The 23,882-nt window shown below is 37.6% G+C and overlaps 1 long non-coding RNA gene across 1 annotated transcript in view; it reads left to right on the forward strand.

Moving 5' to 3' along the window:
• LOC129655469 (uncharacterized) overlaps positions 1–11,938 on the forward strand; it is an 80,004-nt gene extending 68,066 nt beyond the window's left edge. Inside the window, exon 3 of the long non-coding RNA XR_008716012.1 lies at positions 11,662–11,938. This is a non-coding gene — a long non-coding RNA (uncharacterized LOC129655469). The remainder of the gene's footprint in view (positions 1–11,661) is intronic.
• The last annotated feature ends 11,944 nt before the right edge of the window (positions 11,939–23,882 follow it).

Raw genomic sequence — 23,882 nt, forward strand, 5'->3', positions numbered from 1 at the left:
TTAAAATTTTAATTTATTTTTCACAATGGTGGATCTCCATTGCTGATCTCAGGCTTTCTCTAGTTGTGGTGAGCTGGGGTTACTCTCTAGTTGAGGTGTACAAGCTTCTCATTGCGGTGACTTCTCTTGTTTCTAAACACAGGCTCTAGGTGCATATACATCAATTATTGCAGTGTGTGGGCTCAGTAGTTGTGGTATCTGGGCCTAGCTGCTCTGTGGCATATGGAATCTTCTTGGACCAGGAGTAGAATCTGTGTCCCCTGCATTGCAAGGTGGATTGTTAACGACTGGGCCACCAGGGAAGACCAAAACCCATTATTCTTGAAATAAAATTTTGCTATACAACTTTAGAGAGTTAGTTTTTCTAAGCACTTTGAACATATTATTCCATTTCTTCTCTTCCAGGATTGCTTCTGAAAAGTCTTTGCTCTGGCCCTATATATTATTCCTTTATAAGTGACCTGTCCTTTCTTTCTGGCTACTTTTAAGACTTATCTTTTTTAAACCTATGGTGTTTTTTCAAGTCTCTCAGGAATATATCTAGAAATGGATTTGGGGGGTTTTGTTTTTGCTTATTCTGTGTGGTACATGTTGTGTTTCTTATAGCTAGATATTCATGCATTTTATTAATTCTGGAAATTCCAAGCTATAATCTCTTTGAATATTATATTGCCTCCATTCTTTCTTGAAATCTTCTTAGATATATGTTAGTTCTTAAATTCTTCTTCTTACTTTCTTTCTTACTCTTTTTGTGCCTCATTCTTGGAAATTGCCTCATACCAATCTTCCTTTCTACCTCATGCCTATTGTCCACATTTTTCTGTAGCTAGTCTGCTGTTTAATTAAACAACTAATGTTTAAAATTTTCTTTTATTTTTCATTTCTAGAAGTTTTACTTACTTTCAAATTTACCTGATCATTTTGATTGTATCTTGTTTATTTTGACATTTTAAAATATCATATCAGTAATTTACATATTTTATAATCTTTATCTGATCTTCTTGGAAGTATAAATTTGTTACCATTTTGCTGACTGTTACTCATTGGATTTTTCTTTCTTTTTTTGATATTTTGAATTCACATAATTTATTGAATTCAATATATATGGAATCATGAAGGTCTAAATTAAAATTTCCAAGAGGAAAACATGTTATTTTGCTTGTTTCTAATAATAACTCAGAGAAGGCAATGGCAACCCACTCCAGTACTCTTGCCTGGAAAATCCCATGGATGGAGGAGCCTGGTAGGCTGCAGTCCATGGGGTCACTAAGAGTCGGGCATGACTGAGCGACTTCACTTTCACTTTTCACTCTCATGCATTGGAGAAGGAAATGGCAACCCACTCCAGTATTCTTGCCTGGAGAATCCCAGGGACAGAGGAGCCTAGTGGGCTGCCGTCTATAGGGTCGCACAGAGTCGGACACGACTGAAGCAACTTAGCAGCAGCAGTAATAATAACTGGGGATGCTATGAGACCACTTTAACCTGTTCATGAACTCTGATTAATTATTGGAGTCTCAAGTTCAGCTCCTTCACTTTGGAGCAGGATCTATATTTTGCCTCCCTATATCAGTGTTGGCAATGGCATTTAAATCCAATGGAACCTTCTCTTAAGAATTTACTAACCTCTCACAATTCAGGTTTCATATTGCTGTGTCTTTATTTTGGCTCTTGGAAATTTCTTTCACTATACTAAAAGCTCAGCAAAACTTAAAAAAAAAGTCTTATAGTTTATCCAGAATGCCTATATTTTACCCAGGATGCCATTATAATGTAATAGGAAAACCTTTCGAGTGTATAGTCCAACATGTTGCTGGAAGATCTTTTATATATTAATTTTTTCAGAAGAATTGAATTATGTTCAGTTCAGCACAGTCACTCAGTCGTGTCCAACACTTTGTGACCCCATGGACTGCAGCACACCAGGCTTCCATGTCCATCACCAATTCCCAGAGCTTGCCCAAACTCATGTCCATTGAGTCGGTGATGCCATCCAATCATCTCATCCTCTGTTTTCCCCTTCTCCTCCTGCCTTCAATCTTTCCCAGCATCAAGGTCTTTTCCAATGAATCAGTTCTTCGTATCAGGTGGCCAAAGTATTGGAGCTTCAGGATCAGTCCTTCCAATGAATAGTCAGGACCGATTGGATCTCCTTGCAGTCCAAGGAACTCTCAAGAGTCTTCTCCAACATGACAGTCTAAAATCATCAATTCTTCCGTGCTCAGTTTTCTTTATCATCCAACTCTCACATGACTACTGGTGAAATCATAGCTTTGACTAGATGGACCTTTGTCAGCAAAGTAATGTCTCTGCTTTTTAATATGCTGTCTAGGTTGGTCATAACTTTTCTTCCAAGGAGCAAGCGTCTTTTAATTTCATGGCTGCAGTCACCATCTGCAGGATTTTGGAGCCCCCAAAAATAAAGTCTATCACTGTTTCCATTGTTTCCCCATCTATTTGTCATGAAGTGATGGGACTAGATGCTGTGATCTTCATTTTTGAAATGTTGAGTTTTAAACCAACTTTTTCACCCTCCCCTTTCACTTTCATCAAGAGGCTCTTTAGTTCCTCTTCACTTTCTGCCATAAGCATGGTGTCATCTGCATATCTGAGGTTATTGATATTTCTCCAGGCAATCTTGATTCCAGCTTGCACTTCATCCAGCACGGCATTTCGCATGATGTACTCTGCATATAAGTTAAATGAACAGGGTGACAATATACAGCCTTGACATACTCCTTTCCCAATTTGGAACCAGTCCATTGTTCCATGTCCAGTTCTAACTGTTGCTTCTTGACCCACATACAGATTTCTCAGGAGACAGGTAAGGTGGTCTGGTATTCCCATCTCTTTCAGAATTTTCCACCGTTTGTTGTCATCTACACAGTCAAAGGCTTTAGCATAGTAAATGAAGTAGATGTTTTTCTGGAATTCTCTTGCTTTTTCTATGATCCAACAGATGTTGGCAATTTGATCTCTGGTTCCTCTGCCTTTTCTAAATCCAGATTGAACTTCTGGAAGTTCACAGTTCATGTATGGTTGAAGCATCACTTGGAGAATTTTGAGCATTACTTTGCTAGCATATAAGATGAGTGCAATTGTGCGCTAGTTTGAACATTCTTTGTCCTTGCCTTTCTTTAGGATTGGAATGAAAACTGATCTTTTCCAGTCCTATGGCCACTGCTGAGTTTTCCAAATTTGCTGGCATGTTGGGTGTAGCACTTTAACAGCATCAACTTTTAAGATTGGAAATAGCTCAACTGGAATTATTTCATTCCAAAAAAATTGTTTTTATTGAGTATATTAAATACACAAATTAATAAAAGGACCAGTAGCATTTTTCTATGCTTGTGCAAGACAGTTTTTCCATTGAATCAGTTTTCATTATATCCATCAGGCTTATGCTTTTCAAATAAGTCTTACATTTCTTATCAAGTTTATAACTGGAAATTCTTTGGGTTGGTTTTTTAAAGAAACATTTTTCCATAATGGTTTTATTATAATATACAGTGAAATTTGTAATTTTGCCTACTTATTTTGTATCCAGTTAACTTAGTAAAGTTATTCATGTTCCTAAAAATCTTCAGTTGATTCTCTTAGATTCTTTACACATTTGATCATACTATCTATCTGCAAATAATAATACTTTTGTCTCTTCCTTTTCAAATTAGTACCTTTTAGTTTTTACTTTTTTCTCTGTGCTTTAGGCATGACTCTCAGAAGCCTTCATGTTCTTACACCAAAACTGCAAGATATGAGATCTGTGTAGTATACATTTAAACTAGGAATAAAACAATTGACTAAAATGACCTATAACTAAATATTTTAGTCCTTTAGATGCTATTCAAAAATCATGTTTTACAACAATAAGTTGTTTTCAGATTTTTTTTATTTTTGGATAAGCTTCCAAATAATTAAATTAATTGCATCCTGAATTTGATCTTTAGAGAAACTCATGAGTTAGAATCAAAAAAAGGTATCCTATGTTCTCCTTAAAAATGCACCATTTTGTGTGGAGAAAAGAGAACCCTTCTACGCTACTGTTGGGAATGTACATTGGTACAACTACTATGAAGTACAATATGGAAGTTCCTTTAAAACATGAACACCTGAAACAAATGCAACATTGCAAATCAACTATCAGTTCAATTCAGTCACTCAGCCATTCCGACTCTTTGAGATGCCATGGACTGCAGCACGCCTGGCCTCCCTGTCCATCACCAACTACCAGAGTTTACTCACACTCATGTCCATTGAGTTGGTGATGCCATCCAATCATCTCATCCTCTGTTGTCCCCTTCTCCTCCCACCTTCAATCTTTCCCAGCATGAGAGTCTTTTCCAATGAGTCAGTTCTTCGCATCAGGTGGCCAAAGTATTGGAGTTTCAACTTTAACATCAGTCCTTCCAATGAATATTCAGGACTGATTTCCTTGACTATATCAAATCAACTATACTCCAGCATAAAATTTAAAAATTTTAAATGCACCATATCAAATGATTTTAATGTTTTCAATAATCTCTAAATTGCTTCTGGGCACTGAAAGGTGTCTCTTAGAGGACTTGCCAGCAAGATGACAGAGTAGAAGGACATGAGCTCACTGGTTCTTACAAAAACACCAAAATCACAACTGCTGAACAAGTATTGACAAAACAACAACAGAAACATACTGGAACCTACCAAAAAAGATACCCTACACCCAAAGACAAAGAAGGTGCAATGAGATGATAAGAGGGGGTACAGTTATGATAAAATCAAGTCTCTTACCTGCCAGGTTGGCAACCCACAAACTGGAAAATAGTTATACCACAGAAGTTCTCCTACAGGAGTGAAAGTCCTGAGCCCCACAGCAGGCTTCCAAGCCTTAGAGTCTGACAATGGATGAGAAGCCCCCAGAGAATCTGACTTTGAAGACCAGTGGAGTTTGATTGCAGAATTCCACAGAAATTCTGAGGAAACAGAAACTCCACTCTTAGATGGTACACACAAGGTCTAGTGTGCATCAGGACCAAAGGGAAAAAAGAAGTGAGCTCATAAGACCTTGGGCCAGAACTACTAGTATTAGAGGGTCTCCTACAAAGGTGGGGGATGGTTGTGGCTCACTACAAGGGAAAAAGACACTGGCAGTGGTAGCTCTGGTAACTACTCATTGATGCAAGCCCTTCTGTAGGCTACCTTCCCCCAGACTTAGCCCCATCCAACAGCCTGTAGGCCAGTGTTGGGATGCTTCAGGCCAAACAACCAACAGAATAGTAACACAGCCCCATCCATTAGCAAATAAGCAGCTTCCTGAACATGGGCCTACCCACCAGAGGGACAAGACCCAACAGTGAGCAGAATCCAGGCCCTCCCATCAGGAAACCTGCCAAAGACTCTTAGACAGCCTCTTCTACCAGAGAGAAGACAAAAGAAGAAAGAACTACAACCCTGAATCCTGAGGAAGAGAAGCAGTAATCACAGAAAGGTAGACAAGATGTGACAGCAGAGGAATATGTCCCAGATGAAGGAACAAGATAAAACCCCAAAAGAATAACTAAGTGAAGTGGAGATAGGCATTTACCAGAAAAAGAATTCAGAGTAGTGATAATGAAGATGATCCAATATCTTGGGAAAAGAATAGAGGTACAGACTGAGAAGATGCAAGAATGTTTAACAAAGACTTAGAGCTAAAGAACAGACAAACAGAAATTAACAATATTAACAGCTGAAATGAAAAATATACTAGAAGGAATCAAGAGCAGAATAAATGAGGCATAAGAACAAATAAGTGACCTGGAAGACAGAATGGTTGAAATCACTGCCTCAAGACAGAATAAAGAAAAAAGGAGTGAAAAGAAATGAAGATAGTCTAAGAGACCTCTGGGACAATATTAAATGCGCCAACATTTGTGTTATAGGGGTCCCAGAAGGAGAAAAAAGAGAAAAAAGGACAAAGAGCACAACTGAAGAGATAATAGCTGAAAACTTCCCTAACATGGGAAATGAAACAGTCATTCAAGTCCAGGAAGCACAGAGAGTCCCTGGCATGATAAACCCAAGGAGTAACACACTGAGACACATAGTAATCAAATTGACAAACATTAAAGTAAAAAAATACTAAAAGCAACAAATAGCATACAAAGTAACTTCCATAAGAGTATCAGAAGATTTCTCAGCAGAAACTCTGCCTGCCAGAAGGAAGTGGCACATTATACTTAAAGCAATGAAAGGGAAGAACCTACAGCCAAGAATATTCTACCTATACCTATGGCTGATTAATGTTGCTGTTTGACAGAAAACAACAGATGTTTGACAGAAAACAAAATATTTTGTAAAGCAATTATCCTTCAATTATAAAATAAATAAATTTTTAAAAAAATAAGAATATTCTTCCCATCAAGGGCTTCATTGATATTTGATGGAGAAATCAAAAGCTTTACAGACAAGCAAAAGCTAAGAGAATTCAGCACCACCAGACTAGCTTTGCAACAAATGCTAAAGGAAACTCTCTAAGCAGAAAAGAAAAAGCCACTTTAAGAAACAAGAAAATTACAAATGGAAAAGCTTAGCAGTAAAGGCAAACATAAAGTAAAAGTAGGAAATCATCTGCACACAAATACCATAACAAAACCAGTCACTGTGGGAAGAGGAGAGCACAAATGCAGGATATTGGAAATGCATTTGAAATTAGGAGCCCAGCAACTTAAAACAATCTTGTTTATATATAGACTTCTATATCAAAGTGAAAGTGTTAGTTGTCCAGTTTTGTCCCAGTCTATGTGACCACATGGAGAAGGCAATGGCACCCCACTCCAGTACTCTTGCCTGGAAAATCCCATGGATGGAGGGCCTGGTGGGCTGTAGTCCATGGGGTCGCTAACAGTCAGACACGACTGAGTGACTTCACTTTCACTTTTCACTTTCATGCATTGGAGAAGGAAATGGCAACCCACTCCAGTGTTTTTGCCTGGAGAATCCCAGGGACGGGGGAGCCTGGTGGGCTGCCGTCTATGGGGTCGCACAGAGTCAGACATGACTGAAGCGACTTAGCAGCAGCAGCAGCATGTGACCACATGGACTGTAGTATGCCAGGCTCCTCTGTCCATGGAATTCTTCAGGAGTGGATTGCTATTTCCTTCCCCACGGGAACTTTCTGACCCAGGAGCTGAACCCAAAACTCTCTCATTGCAAGCAGTTTCTTTACCATTTGAGCCACCAGGGAAGCCCTTTATATCAAATCCTCAGAATAACTGCAAACTGAAAATCTACAACAGATACACACACACAAAAGAAAGAGGAATCCAAACACAACACTAAAATTGGTCATCAAATCACAATAGCAGAGAACAAAAGAGGAAGGGAAGATAAAAAGACCTACAAAAACAAATCCAAAGCAATTAAGAAAATAGCAGTAACAACATGTATATTGATAATCACCTTATATGTATGGATTAAATTTTCCATCCAAAAGACACAGACTCACTGAAAGAATGCAAAAATAAGACCCATATATATACTACCTACAAGAGACCCACTTCAGACTTAGGGACACAACAGACTGAAAGAAAGGGGATGGAAAAAGATATTCCATGCAAATGAAAATCAAAAGAAAGGTGGAGTGGAAATATTCATATTAGACAAAATAGACTTTAAAGATGTTGTAAAAGACAAAGAAAGACACTACATAATGATCAAGGGATCAATCCAAGAAAAAGGTAAACAATTATAAATATATATGCACCCAAAATAGGCACACTCTAATATATAAGGCAAATACTAATAGCCATATAAGAAGAGATCAACAGTAATACAATAATAGTAGGATACTTTAACACCCTATTTTCATAAATTGACAGATTATCCATAGAGAATATCAATAAGGAAACACAGGCCTTAAATGATACATTAGACCAGATAAATTTAATTGATATTTAAAAGCAAAAGAGTTCCAGAAAAACATCTATTTCTGCTTTATTGACTATGCCAAAGCCTTTGACTGTGTGGATCACAATAAACTGTGGAAAATTCTGAAAGAGATGGGAATACCAGACCACCTGACCTGCCTCTTGAGAAATTTGTATGCAGGTCAGGAAGCAACAGTTAGAACTGGACATGGAACAACAGACTGGTTCCAAATAGGAAAAGGAGTACATCAATGCTGTATATTGTCACCCTGTTTATTTAACTTACATGCAGAGTACATCATGAGAAACGCTGGACTGGAAGAAACACAAGCTGGAATCAAGATTGCCGGGAGAAATATCAATAACCTCAGATATGCAGATGACACCACCCTTATGGCAGAAAGTGAAGAGGAACTAAAAAGCCTCTTGATGAAGGTGAAAGTGGAGAGTGAAAAAGTTGGCTTAAAGCTCAACATTCAGAAAACGAAGATCATGGCATCCGGTCCCACCACTTCATGGGAAATAGATGGGGAAACGGTGGAAACAGTGTCAGACTTTATTTTTCTGGGCTCCAAAATCACTGCAGATGGTGATTGCAGCCATGAAATTAAAAGACGCTTACTCCTTGGAAGGAAAGTTATGACCAACCTAGATGGCATATTCAAAAGCAGAGACATTACTTTGCCAACAAAGGTTCCTCTAGTCAAGGCTATGGTTTTTCCTGTGGTCATGTATGGATGTGAGAATTGGACTGTGAAGAAGGCTGAGCGCCAAAGAATTGATGCTTTTGAACTGTGGTGTTGGAGAAGACTCTTGAGAGTCCCTTGGACTGCAAGGAGATCCAACCAGTCCATTCTAAAGGAGATCAGCCCTGGGATTTCTTTGGAAGGACTGATGCTAAAGCTGAAACTCCAGTACTTTGGCCACCTCATGCGAAGAGTTGACTCATTGGAAAAGACTCTGACGCTGGGAGGGATTGGGGGCAAGAGGAGAAGGGGATGACAGAGGATGAGATGGCTGGATGGCATCACTGACTCGATGGACGTGAGTCTGGGTGAACTCCGGGAGTTGGTGATGGACAGGGAGGCCTGGCGTGCTGCGATTCATGGGGTCGCAAAGAGTCGGACACGACTGAGCGACTGATCTGATCTGATAGAGCATTCCATCCAAAAATAGCAGAAAACACTTTCTTCTCAAGTGCACATGGAACATTTCCTGGAATAGATCACATCTTGGGCCACAAATCAAGCCTTGATAAATATAAGAAAACTGAAATCATATCAAGCATGTTTTCTGATCATAATGCTATGAGATTAGAAGTAAACTAAAGAAAATGTAAATAACACAAACATGTGGAGGCTAAACAATATGGTACTGAACAACCAATGGATTACTAAAGAAATTAAAGAGGAAATAAAAAGCTACTTAGAGAAAAATGAAAGCTTGACAATCCAAAACCAATGAGACACAGCAAAAGCAGCCCTAAGAGGGAAGTTTATAGCAATACTACCAGCTCTGGAAACAAGAAAAATCACAAATAAACAAAGTAACCTTATACCTAAAGCAACTAGAGAAAGATAAGTGCCTTAATCTTAAAAAGCATTGTTAAATAATTCTATATATGTCTTTTCTCTAGAGTAATATAGTTGTTTAACCTGTATTATTATTTTTTACCTTTTAATTTATATTGGGGTATAGTCAATTAAAAATGTTGTGATAGTTTCAGGTGGACTTTAACCTTTATTGTTACTTTCTACTTCTCAACATTATCATCATTTACATTACTGTCTCTAAAAGTCCTGGTTTTTTGAGATTATAGAACTTATTGCTAGCTTGAAAGTGAAAGTGAAGTCGCTCAGTCGTGTCCGACTCTTTGCAACCCCATGGACTGTAGCCTATCAGGCTTCTCAGTCCATGGAATTTTCCAGGCAAGAGTACTGGAGTGGGTTGCCATTTCCATTGCTAGCTTACAACGGTGTAATAGCTACCCAGTGTAAAGAGGAATAATTACAGATTGTTTGCCATATATTGTCCTGTATGTCTGGATGCTAAGATTTTATTTGCATATTTAACAACTTTAATTAATTGATTTGTTTTCAGGTTCTGATACTTTGTTTTTTAATCTTTTTCAGTCATAATTGCACATAGCCCATGTTCAGTAAGAAGAACCTCTTATTTTCTTTAGATAATGTCATTTGAAGGTATTAATAGACCTTTATTAGAAGAAGGAAACCATTATATGTTATGTTTGGAATTCAGCTAATACTCTGCACCTAATCCCTTTTGACAACAGATAGTGGATAACATAGGCATATTGACTTGATAATTATGCAATAAAGTTAATTTTTATTTTTAAAAAATATCTATTAAAGACAATAATGGGCTTCCCTGGTAGCTCAGCTGGTAAAGAATCAGCCTGCAATGAGGGAGACCTGGGTTCGATCCCTGCATTGGGAAGATACCCTGGAGAAGGGAACGGCTACCCACTCCAGTATTCTGGCCTGGAGAATTCCATGTACTTCACAGAGAAGTCTATGGGGTTGCAAAGAGTCGTATACGACTGAGCAACTTTCACTTTTCACTTTCATTTTCAAAGACAATAATAAGAATCATAGATGTTTTAAACTGGAGGCAGTCTTTGGTATTAAAAGTTAGTGATAGGGTGGAGTATATCTCTCTGTACTATCATTGTAATAAGTCCATATATCTAAAACTGTTATAAAATGAGCAGATTATTTAATAAATAAATTTCTAAATGACTAATAGTAAAGCTCTGTTTCTTTCATGTTTGGTATGTAAATTACTATGTTGAATAAGCACTGATAGTGTCCAAACCAGGTTTGATTGAGAAAAATGACAAGAGATAGCTCATTTGTTTAAAGGGATAACCAAGATTTTAAAAGATCTCAACAGACTGATAGGCTAATCTCCAATTTCATGAAATTAAATTATTTTGAATTTATGTCCAAAAGTCAACTGTACAAGTAAATTATGGTTGTTAACTGAAGCATATGTGAAAGAAACTTCTAGAGGTTTTATTTTATAATAAACCTGGTGTAAAGTCTATAAATGCTGTCTAAAAAAGTCAATATTGATCTATATAAACAATATTTACAATGAAAGGTAATGTTGTTACTCTATTATGGCCAAAATGCTTCTTGAATATGGAAATTGGTTTGGGACTGCTACTAGTTAAATGATACAAGACAAATTGGAGCATGTCCAGAGGACAAAAGTAGAAATGTAAGGAAATTTCACCTTGTACAAAAAGAAATTTTGAAGGAAATTGAATGTTTAGCTTGAGTCAGGGGAAATTAGAATATAATTAGTTCTTTCACAAATATTTGAAGAGCAGCTGTACAAAAGATTAATTTTGTATGACTTCAGAAGATAAGTTAGATATAGGATAAAAAACTAAAGTAGACACAGTTCAGTAAAAATTTAATTTTTGAAAATAAAATTGTCTTTCTGAATATGAGTTCCCTGTCACTGGAAGTATTCAAGTAAAATCTCTATGAAAATTTGTTGACAAAATTCATTAGTAATTAAAGTATTTAATAGAATGTATTAGGTTGGTGCAAAAGTAATCTTGGTTTTCCATTGTTGAAATTTGCCATTTGATATCAGAATGCATTCTTAAATTAATGTGATTATGTTATACATAATTTTAATGTGCATTTCTTGCTTTATATATTTTGCTAATGAATTATTATTTACTGTTTATTTTATATTTTAAATATTTATTTATTTAAAATAAATAAAAATATGTTTATTTTAGACTATGGAAATGATGTTAGACACAAAGCAAATTTGAGCAATTTTCTTATTCGATTTCAAAATGGTAAAGCAGCAGAGACGACTTGCAACACCAACAATGCATTTGGTCCAGGAACTGCTAACTAATATACAGTGTCATGGTGGTTCAAGTAGTTTCGCAAAGGAGATGAGAGCCTTGAAGATGAGTACAGTGACTGGACGTTGGAAGTTGACAACAACCAACTGAGAGGATCATCAAAAGTGATCTTACAAAAACAGGAGAAGTTGCCCAGGAACTCAACATAGACCATTCTATGGTCGATTGGCATTTGAAGCAAATTGGAAAGGTGAAAAAGCTGGTTAAGAAGGTGATTCATGAGCTGACCACAAATCAAAACAGTCATCATTTTCAAGTGTCCTCTTCTCTTTCTCTACTCAACAACAATAAACCATTTCTCAATCGGATAGTGACCTGCGACAAAAAGTGGAATTTATTTAAATAACCAGCAATTACCTTCTCAGTGGTTGGACTAAGAAGAAGCTCCAAAACTTTTGTAGGGAAAATGCTTCCACAACCATCAGGATGCAGAAAATGCTTTCCAAGAGTTCATCAAATCCTGAAGCATGGATTTTTATGATACCAGAATAAACAAACTTATTTCTTACTTGCAAAAGTATGTTGATTGCAATGGTTCCTATTTTAATTAATAAAGATGTGTTTGAGACTAGTTATAATAATTTAAAAATTCAGGGTATGAAAGCATAATTACTTTTGTTGTTGTTGTTCAGTTGCTCAGTCATATCTGACTCTTTGTGACCCCTATGAACTTCGATATGCCAGGCTTTCCTGTCCTTCACTATCTCCCGGAGTTTGTTCAAACTCATGTCCATTGAGTCGATGATGCCTACCAACCATCTCATCCTCTGTTGCCCCCTTCTCCTACTGCCCTCAATCTTTACTAGCATCAGGGCCTTTTCCAACAAGTTGACACTTCTCATCAAGTGGCCAAGTTACTGGAGCTTCAGCTTCAGCATCAGTGCTTCTGATGAATATTCAGGGTTGATTCCTTCAGGATTGACTGGTTTGATCTCCTTGCTGTGCAAGGGACTCTCAAGAGTCTTCTCCAACAACACAGTTCAAAGCATCAATTCTTCAGCACTCAGCTTTCTTTATCATCCAACTCTCACACCCATACATGACTACTATAAAAATTATAGCTTGGACTATATGGACTTTTATTGACAAAGTGATGTCTCTGCTTTTTAATATGCTGTCTAGGTTTGTCATAGCTTTCATTTCAAGGAGCAAATGTCTTTTAATTTCATGACTACAGTCACCATCTGCACTGATTTCAGAGACCCCAGAAATAAAATCTTCCCCTGTTTCCACTATTTCCCCCATCTATTTGCCATGAACGGATGGGACCAGATACCATGATCTTAGTTTTTTGAATGTTGAGTTTTAGGCCAGCTTTTTCTCTCTCCTCTTTCACCTTCAAGAAGCTATTTAGCTCCTCTTCACTTTCTGCCATAAGGGTGGTGTCATCTGCATACCTGGGATTATTGATATTTCTCCCAGAAATCCTGATTCCAACTTAAGATTCATGCAGCCTGGCATTTCACATGATGTAATGTAAGTTAAATAAATAGGGTGACAATATACAGCCTTGACGTACTCCTTTGCCAATTTGGAACCAGTCCATTGTTCCATGTCCGGATATAACTGTTGCTTCTTGACCCGCATACAGGTTTCTCGGGAGGCAAGTAAGGTGGTCTGGTATTCACATCTCTTTAAGAATTTTCCACAGTTTGCTGTGATCCACATAGTCAAAGGCTTTAGCATAGTCAATGAAGCAGAAGTAGATGCTTTTCTGGAATTCCCTTGCTTTTTCTATGCTCCAATAGATGTTGACAGTTTGATCTCTGATTCCTCCACCTTTTCTAAATCCAGCTGGAACATCTGGAAGTTCTCGGCTCACATACTACTGAAGCCTAGCTTGAAGGATTTTGAGCATTATCTTGCTAGTATGTGAAACAAGTGCAATTGTGCAGTAGATTGAACATTCTTTGGCATTGCCCTTCTTTGGAATTGGAATGAAAACTGATTTTCCAGTCCTTTGGCCACTGCTGAGTTTTCCAAATTTGCTGGCATATTGAATGCAGCACTTTCACAGCATCATCTTTTAGGATTTGAAATAGCGCAACTGGAATTCCATCAATTCCACTAGCTTTGTTCATAATGATGCTTCCTAAGGCCCACTTGACTTCACACTACAGGATATCTGGTTCTAGGTGAGTAATCACACCATTGTGGTTATCCAGGTCATTAAGACTTTTTCAGTATAGTTCTGTGTATTCTTGCCACCTCTTCTTAATCTCTTCTGCTTCTGTGACGTCCATACCATTTCTGTCCTTTATTGTGCCTGTGTTTGCATGAAACGTTCCTTTCAGTTCAGTTCAGTTGCTCAGTCATGTCCAACTCTTTGTGACACCATAGACTGCAGCACACCAGGCTTCCCTGTCCATTACCAACTCCCAGAGCTTGCTCAAACTCGTGTCCATCAAGTCAGTTATGCCATCCAACCATCACATCCTCTGTCATTCTCTTCTCCTCCCACCTTCAATCTTTCCAAGCATCAGGGTCTTTTCAAATGAGTCAGTTCTTCACATCAGGTGACCAAAGTATTGGAGTTTCAGCTTCAGCATCAGTCCTTCCAAATTAGAGATACCAAATGTTCCTTTGGTATCTCTAATTTTCTTGAAGAGATCTCTAGTCTTTCCAATTCTATTGTTTTCCTCTGTTTCTTTGCACTGTTCACTTAAAGAAGGCTTTCTTACCTCTCCTTGCTATTTTTTGGAACTCTGCATTCAGATGGATACATCTTTCTTTTTCTCCTTTGCCTTTAGCTTCTCTTCTTTCCTCAGCTATTTGTAAGGCCCTCCTTAGACAACCATTTTGCCTTTCTTCTTCTTGGGGATGGTTTTGATCACCGCCTCCTGTACAATGTTACAAACCTCCATCCATAGTTCTTCAGGCACTGTGTCTTCAGATCTAATCCCTTGAATCTATTTGTCACTTCCACTGTATTATCATAAGGGATTTGACTTAGGTCATACCTGACTGGCCTAGTGGTTTTCCCTACTTTCTTCAATTTCAGTCTGAATTTGGCAATAAGGAGTTCATGATCTGAGCCACAGTCAGCTCCCAGTCTTGTTTTTGCTGACTGTATAGAGCTTCTCCATCTTTAGCTGCAAAGAATATAATCAATCAGATTTTGGTGTTGACCATCTGGTGATGTCCACATGTAGAATAAGTTTTCGTGTTGTTGGAAGAGAGTGTTTGTTATGACCAATACATTCTCTTGACAAAACTCTGTTAGCCTTTGCCCTGCTTCATTTGTACTCCATGACCAAACTTGCCTGTTACTCCAGCTATCTCTTGACTTCCTACTTTTGCATTTCAGTCACCTATGATGAAAAAGACATCTTTTTTTGGTGTTAGTTCTAGAAGGTCTTGTACGTGTTTATAGAACCATTAATCTTAAGCATTAGTGGTTGGGGCATAGACTTGGATTATTGTAATACTGAATGGTTTGCTTTGGAAATGACCTGAGATCATTCTATAGTTTTTGAAATTGCACCCAAATACTACATTTCAGACTCTTTTGTTAATTAGGAGATCACCAACCTAATAGTTCATACCCTTAGCCTTTATATTCATTGACATTTCATTCAATTAAAAAAATTCAAAATGATTTACTATTTTCTGATACCAGTTAATCTTCTGAAGACTTCATATTAAGCATAATATAGCATATTGTAGATAAGATCATACATAGTCTTTGGAGTGATTGTCTGGGTTTAGTCTGGTTCTGCTACTTACTAACTTTGTGACCTCGGACAAGTAGCTGAGGTTCAATCTGGTGCAGGTTTCACCCAGCTAAAAGTAACGTGTTTCCTTGTTTGTAAAATGAAAATATACTTAACTCATTAGGTTATTATAATTATTTAATGATTTCATATTTATGAAGTATTTAGAATAGTAACTGGTACTTTGTAAGTATTATAAAAGTATTGTTGGAAAATAATGAGGAATTTTAGCAAAAGTTTTAGGAGGTTCTAGAATTAAGACTGAACTCTATTTTTTATATGGATACTTACATGTTAAAATACAGTTTTTCATCTAATTTAGACTTTTTGGTGCTATTTTGTTATATTTTTTAATAAGAGGGAATCTTTCCAAGCCATGATTTAAAAACAATAAATCTAATAAGGCCAGTAAACAAATGTTCCTCTGCTATATAGATGTTTATAAATTTAAGTTTACTTACTTTATGCTATATTATTTTTCACCACACTTACTCTATATCAAGCTTAAATTCCAAAGTGTTTCTCCCTTAACTTATTTTAAGGCCTGCCTTTCATCACTTTCTTTTTGCTCACTCCAATTACAATACCCTTGCTTAATCAACCTAACTTATGCATCTGGAATTGCAACATAAAGGTCCCAAAACAGCACTTGAGAAACTATGATTTATACTTAATGTGTTACAGGTGGCTTCTTAGGAGAAATGCTTATTTCTTGAGTCATTAAAATGATAAATTTCTAAATCCTTGAATTGCATTTCTGTTAAAAGTTTACTGTGGTACATTTTCTTCCAAACTTGGTTTTGCGTACACATTCCCAAATAATACTTTTGACCTTATGTTTACAAGAGCAAATTACCATTAAAATCCTAGTAGTAGATGAATATTAACAAATTTAGCAACAGGATTTCCTGCTATTAAAACATCATAAGTTATTCAGACTAAACTGTACCAGAAACTGTTCTAGAAATTGGTGAAAAGTTTACATCAGATCACTATCAAAACCAATGCGAATGTAATGGATGAGACAATCTCAAATATAAATTAAACTAAAATATGCAACTATTAGATTTTAATTTGTAATGTTACATTAATGTTTGAGAGGTTGGCTGCCAATTTACATCTTTTGAGAATTTTAACTTCAATTTCTAATTTAAAAAGAAAATGGTTTATAATGAAATAAATGCAATACCAAGTCTTGTAAAAGCGTTTGACTATATTTTTGCTGTATTAATGTTTTACAATTTAGAAGTTACTTTAAACATGAGTATAAGAACTAAAAAATGGTTTCCAGTAAGTGTTGATGTGATATTGAGACATCTTTTGTTGATTTAAAGATGAAGAGTGTTGTGACTGTAATAGTACTATGAAACTGAATTTTAGGTGTACCTGTGTAAACCTCATGGGAAATAGATGGGGAAACAGTGGAAACAGGGTCAGACTTTATTTTTCTGGGCTCCAAAATCACTGCAGATGGTGACTGCAGCCATGAAATTAAAAGACACTTACTCCTTGGAAGGAAAGTTATGACCAACCTGGATAGCATATTCAAAAGCAGAGACATTACTTTGCCAACAAATGTCCGTCTAGTCAAGGCTATGGTTTTTCCAGTGGTCATGTATGGATGTGAGAGTTGGACTGTGAAGAAGGCTGAGAGCTGAAGAATTGAAGCTTTTGAACTGTGGTGTTGGAGAAGACTCTTGAGAGTCCCTTGGACTGCAAGGAGATCCAACCAGTCCATTCTGAAGATCAGCCCTGGGATTTCTTTGGAAGGAATGATGCTAAAGCTGAAACTCCAGTACTTTGGCCACCTCATGCAAAGAGTTGACTCATTGGAAAAGACTCTGATGCTGGGAGGGATTGGGGGCAAGAGGAGAAGGGGACGACAGAGGATGAGATGGCTGGATGGCATCACTGACTCGATGGACATGAGTCTGAGTGAACTCCGGGAGTTGGTGATGGACAGGGAGGCCTGGCGTGCTGCGATTCATGGGGTCGCAAAGAGTCAGACACGACTGAGCGACTGATCTGATCTGTATAAACTATCAACTGAATGCCCATCAGATTGTTGTAATGTAATTAATCCTATATAATTCTGTGATATTTTAGGAATATACTGTTCTGTTTATGGTTATTTTCAAAATTTTAAATATGATAAATTAACTTTAAAGTGCTATTTAAAAAAAAAGTACTATGAAGACAGTCATTTCTACATTTTCTAATGTTTTTTTGTTCAGTCACTAAGTCACATCCAACTCTTTATGATCCCATGGACTGCAGCACTTCTAGCTTCCCTGTCCTTCACTATCTCCCGGATTTTGCTCAAACTCATGTCCACAGAGTTGGTGATGCTATCTAACCATCTCATCCTCTGCACCCCCTTCTCCTTTTGCCTTCAATCTTTCCCAGCATCCAAGTTTTACCAATGAGTTGTCTCTTTGTATTAGGTGGAGAAAGTATTGGAGCTTCAGCTTCAGCATCAGTCAGTCCTTCAAATGAATATTCAGGACTGATTCCCTTTAGGATTGACTGGTTTGATCTCCTTGCTGTCCAAGGGATTCTCAAGAGTCTTCTCCAGCACCACAGTTTGAAAGCATCGATTATTGGGCTCTCAGCTTTCTTTATAGTCCAACTCTCACATCCATACATGACTACTGGAAAACCATAGATTTGACTATTCGGACCTTTGTTGGCAAAGTGATATCTCTGCTTTTTAATATGCTGCCTAGGTTTCTCATAGCTTTCCTTCCAAGGAGCAAGCGTCTTTTAATTTGATGGCTGCAGTCACCATCCACAGTGATTTTGGAGCCCAGGAAAATAAAATCTGCCCGTTTCCACTTTTTACCCATCTATTTGCCATTAAGTGATATGACTGGATGCCATGATCTTAGTTTTTTGAATATTGACTTTTAAGCCAGCTTCTTCACTCTCCTCTTTCACCCTCAAGAGGCCCTTTAGTTCCTCTTCATTTTCTGCCATTAGAGTGGTGTCATCTGCATATCTGAGGTTATTGATATTTCTCCCAGCAATCTTGATTCCAGGTTGATCTTCATGCAGCCCAGCATTTCTCATGATGCACTCTGCATGTAAGTTAAATAAAAGTAGGGTGACAATATACAGCCTTAATGTACTCCTTTCCCAATTTTGAACCAGTCCATTGTTCCATGTAATGTTTAATGCCATTATATTTCATTCTTTAAAATTTTGTTTATTTATTTTATTTTTGACTGTGCTGGGTCTTCGCTGCTGTGAAGGTTTTTCTCTAGTTGCGGCAAGCAGGGGCTACTTTATCCTTGCAGTGTGTTGGCTTCTCATTTCAGTGGCTCCTCTTGCTGCAGAGCACAGACTCTAGGGTACACAAGCTTCATTAGTCATGGCTCCTGAGCTCTAGAGCACAATAGTTGCTCTGCAGCATGTGGGATCTTTCTGCATCAGAAATCAAAGCCATGTCTCCCGCAATGGCAGGTGGATTCTTTAACACTGAGCCACCAGGAAAGCCCTTGATGAATGAACATAAGAATGAGCTATGCTGGCCTGATTTGCCCATTTTTATTGCTCTCATGGTTACTCTTAAGGAAAGATTGTAGATCTACTGATTGCTGGACCTGCCTTGGGGAAAATCATCTGTCCCCTACTTAAATCACCTAACTACTAAAATTGTTTCTGGGAATATGAACAGCTTTCTATGTTTTTTAAATCTTAATTTGATATGTCACTAACACCTCACATTTATTAATCTTTTTAAAAATTTTTATCTATTTATTTGTTTATTGGCTGCACTGGGTCTTTGTTGCTGCACCCGGTCTTTCTCTAGTTGCAGAGAGGGGGCTTCTCTCTAATTGTGGTTCACAGGCTTCTCATTGCAATGTCTTCTCTTGTTGTGGAGCCTGGGCTCTAAGGCGCACAGACTTCAGCAGTCACAGCACACAGGCTTAGTTGCCCGGAGGCATGTGGAATCTTCCCAGACCAAAAATCAAACCCATGTTTCCCGAACTGGCAGGCCAATTCCCAAACACTGGACCACCAAGGGAGTCTATCTTTCTACGTTTTAATGTCTTCTTGAAGGAAGTAAATTTAGTGTCATCTTTGTAGTGTTCAAGTCAGAAATTATGGAGCCTGGAACATTTGAGCCTGCAGACCGTAAAGAAACCCCAGACTTTTTTGGTTTCCCAGTACACATAAAACAAAATTTTTTTGTGTTCCAGTACAGGTAAAAGTTATGTTTACAGTATGTGTGAAGTGAAAGTGTTAGTCACTCAGTTGTGTCCTATTCTTTGCAACCCCATGGACTGTAGCCCACCAGGCTCCTCTGTCCTTGAGATTTTCCAGGCAAGAATACCGGAATGGGTAGACCATTCCCTTCTGCAGGGGATCTTCCCAACACAGGGCTTGGGCCCAGGTCTCCTGCATTGCAGGCAGATTCTTTACCATCTGAGCCACCAGTTTGCACTATATTATAATCTATTACGTTTGAAAGAGCATTATGTCTATAAAAATGTATATATTGTTAAAAAAATGCTAACAACCATCTGATAACACAGGGTAACCTTCAGTTTATTAAAAAAAAAACACAGTATCTGTGAAGTGTAATAAAGTGAAGAGCAATAAAATGAGTTAGGTCTGCCTGTGCTGAATAGAGTAGTGAACATTGATGTCATCTTCCCATTTAGGGGAGGGTTTAGATGAAATATAAATAACATTTAAAAGATTTTTAAAGTTCTCCTTTTTTCCTTAGTTTGCTGCAAGTTTTTTTTTTTAATCATGAATGCATGTCAAACTTTAGCAAATGGTTTTGCTGCAGCAATTGAGATGATCAAATTGTTTTCCTTCTTATTCTGTTAATGTAGTAAATTAATTAATTTTCCTAATTTTAAACCATGCTTGCTTCCTGGAATAAATCTAACTTGGTCATAATGTGGTATTCTTCTTACATATCACAGGGTTTGATTTGTTAATACTTTGTTTAGGATTTTGGCATTTAACTTCATGGGAGATACTGGCCTGTAATTTTCTGTTCTTGTAATATCACTGTCAGGTTTTGTAATTAGGGTTGTGCTGGCTATGTAAAACAAGTTAGGAATTGTTTACTCTTTCACTATAGTCTGAGAGAGTGTGTTAATACTGGTATTATTTCTTTCATTAAATGTGAGGAATAATTTACCAATGAAATCATATATGCCTGGAATTTTGTTTGTGGAAAGAGTCTTAATTTTGAACACAGTTTCTTTAACAGATTTTTTCCTTTTCCTTCTTTACCTTTTGCTTTCTTTAACATATTTTGAAGCATCATTCCAAAGCTAGTGGAGGTGATGGGATTCCAGTTGAGCTATTTCAAATCTTAAAAGATGATGCTGTGAAAGTGCTGCACTCAATATGCCAGCAAATTTGGAAAACGCAGCAGTGGCCACAGGACTGGAAAAGGTCAGTTTTAATTTCAATTCCAAAGAAGGGCAATGCCAAAGAATGTTCAAACTACTCTTCATAATTGCACTCATCTCAAACGCTAGCAAAATAATGCTCAAAGTTCTCCAAGCCAGGCTTCAATAGTACGTGAACTGTGAACTTCCAGATGTTCCAACTGGATTTAGAAAAGGCAGAGAGGAACCAGAGAACAAATTGCCAACATCCGTTGGATCCTTGAAAAAGCAAAAGAGTTCCAGAAAAACATCTACTTCTGCTTTATTGACTATGCCAAAGCCTTTGACTGTGTGAAAGTGAAAGTTGCTCAGTCATATCCGACTCTTTGTGACCCCGTAGACTATACTGTCTATGGAATTCTCCAGGTCAGAATACTGGAGTGGGTAGTCTTTCCCCTCTCCAGGGGATCTTCCCAAACCAGGGATCAAACCCAGGTCTCTGGCATTGCAGACGGATTCTTTACCAGCTGAACCACCAGGGAAGCCCAAGAATACTGGAGTGGGTAACCTATCCCTTCTCCAGCAGATCTTCCTGACCCAGGGATTGAAATGGGGTCTCCTTCATTGCAGGTGGATTCTTTACCAACTGAGCTATCAGGGAAGCCTCCTTACCAGACCACATTACCTGCCTCCTGAGAAATCTGTCTGCAGGTCAGGAAGCAAGAGATAGAACTGGACATGGAACAACAGACTGGCTCCAAATCAGGAAAGGAGTATGTCAAGGTTGTATATTGTCACCCTGCTTATTTAACTTCTATGCAGAGTACATTATGCGAAATGCCAGGCTGGATGAAGCACACACTGGAATCAAGATTGCTGGGAGAAATATCAATAACCTCAGATATGCAGATGACACCACCTTTATGGCAGAAAGTGAAGAGGAACTAAAGAGCCTCTTGATGAAAATGAGAGTGAAAAAGCCGGCTTAAAACTCAACATTCAAAAAATGAAGATCATGGCATCCGGTCCCATCACTTCATGACAAGTAGATGGGGAAACAATGGAAACAGTGACAGACTATTTTCTTGGGCTCCAAAATCACTGCAAATGGTGACTGCAGCCATGAAATTAAAAGACCCTTACTCCTTGGAAGAAAAGCTATGACAAACCTAGTGAGTGAAGTCTCTCAGTTGTGTCTCACTCTTTGAGACCCCATGGACAGTAGCCTACCAGGTTCCTCTGTCCATGGGATTTTCCAGGCAAGAATACTGGAGTGGGTTGCTATTTCCTTCTCCAGGAGATCTTCCCAACCCAGGGATTGAACCCGGGTCTCCCACATTGTAGGCAGACTTTTTACCATCTGAGTCACCAAACCTAGACAGCATATTAAAAAGCAGATACATTACTTTGCCAACAAAGGTCCATCTTGTCAAAGCTATGGTTTTTCCAGTAGTCATGTAGGGATATGAGAGTTGGACTACAAAGAAAGTTAAGCGCCAAAGAATTAATACTTTTGAACTATGGTGTTGGAGAAGACTCTTGGGAATTCCTTGGACTGCAAGGAGATCAAACCATTCAATCCTAAAGGAAATCAGTCCTGAATATTCATTTGAAGGACAGATGCTGAAGCTGAAACTCCAATATTTTGGCCACCTGATGGGAAGAACTGACTCATTTGAAAAGACCCTGTTGCTGAGAAAGATTGAAGGTGGGAGGAGAAGGGGATGACAGAGGATGAGATAGTTGGATGGCATCATCAACTTGATGGACATGAGTTTGAGTAAGCTCCAGGAATTAATGATGGACACGGAAGCCTGGCATGCTGCAGTTCATGGCATGGCAAGGAGTCGGACATGACTGAGCAACTGAACTGAACTGAGCTGATATATTTTGAAGCTATGATATTAGGTGCTTATATTTAGGATTGTTACATGTTCCTTTTGAATCAATACTTTAAACATTATCAAATGTCTGTTTATACTTAGAAACACATCTTGCCTTAAAGTTTACTTTTTCTCACATTAAAATAGCTATAATAGCTTTCTTTTGACTAGATTAATTCTCAACCTTTATCTAGTCTTAACAGCATGCCTCCTATAAACAGTATATATTTGGATGTTGTTTTCAGTCATTCGGTCAGTGTCTTTTAATCAGTGTTGATATACATGTAAGTGCCAATATATGTAGATTTAAATCTAACATATTTCTTTTTGTTTCCTATTTGTTTCATCCAATCTTTGTTTTCTTATTTCTCCTTTCCTATGGTAGTGATCATAATCTTCTTCTTTTGTACTGGTGAATTTTTGTTTACATATTTTATTTCATTATTATATTAAGGATCACTTTGGAATGTGGTTTCCCCAATCTCAGCACTACTGACCTTTTTTAAAGATTTTTTTTTTATATGGGCCAATTTTAAAGTCTTTATTGAATTTGTTACAGTATTACTTCTGTTTTTTATATTTTGATTTTTTGGCCATGAGACACGTGGGATGTTAGCTCCTCAACCAGAGATCAAACCCACATCCCTTACATTGGAAGGCAAAGTCTTTAACCACTGGGCTGCCAGGGAAGTCTCCACTATTGACATTTTGGACCAGATAATTCTTGTGTCCTGTGAATTATAAGATATTCAGCAACATATCTGACCTATATGTAGTGGCAGCACCTTCCCAAACCCCCTGACAAGATTGTGACATCCAAAAAAATTCAAGACATTACCAAATGTTCCCTGGGGTCGCCAAATCAACCCTGGTTGAGAACCACTGCTCTAGATTAGTACAATAGAAATATAATACAAGTTATAGATGTAATTTAAAATTTTCTAGTAGCCACATTAAGAAAGCAGAGAGAGGTAAAATTACTTTAAAGAATGTTTTTATTTAACAAAATATACCCAAGGTATTACCATTTCAAATTGTAATCAATATAAAAATTGTTAATAAAATAGTCTACATTCTTTTTTATACTATGTCTTCCAAACCTGTGTTTTACTTTTACAGTACATCTTAACTTGAAC

This window comes from Bubalus kerabau, chromosome 6 (assembly GCF_029407905.1).
Source record: "Bubalus kerabau isolate K-KA32 ecotype Philippines breed swamp buffalo chromosome 6, PCC_UOA_SB_1v2, whole genome shotgun sequence".
Lineage (NCBI taxonomy): Eukaryota > Metazoa > Chordata > Mammalia > Artiodactyla > Bovidae > Bubalus > Bubalus kerabau.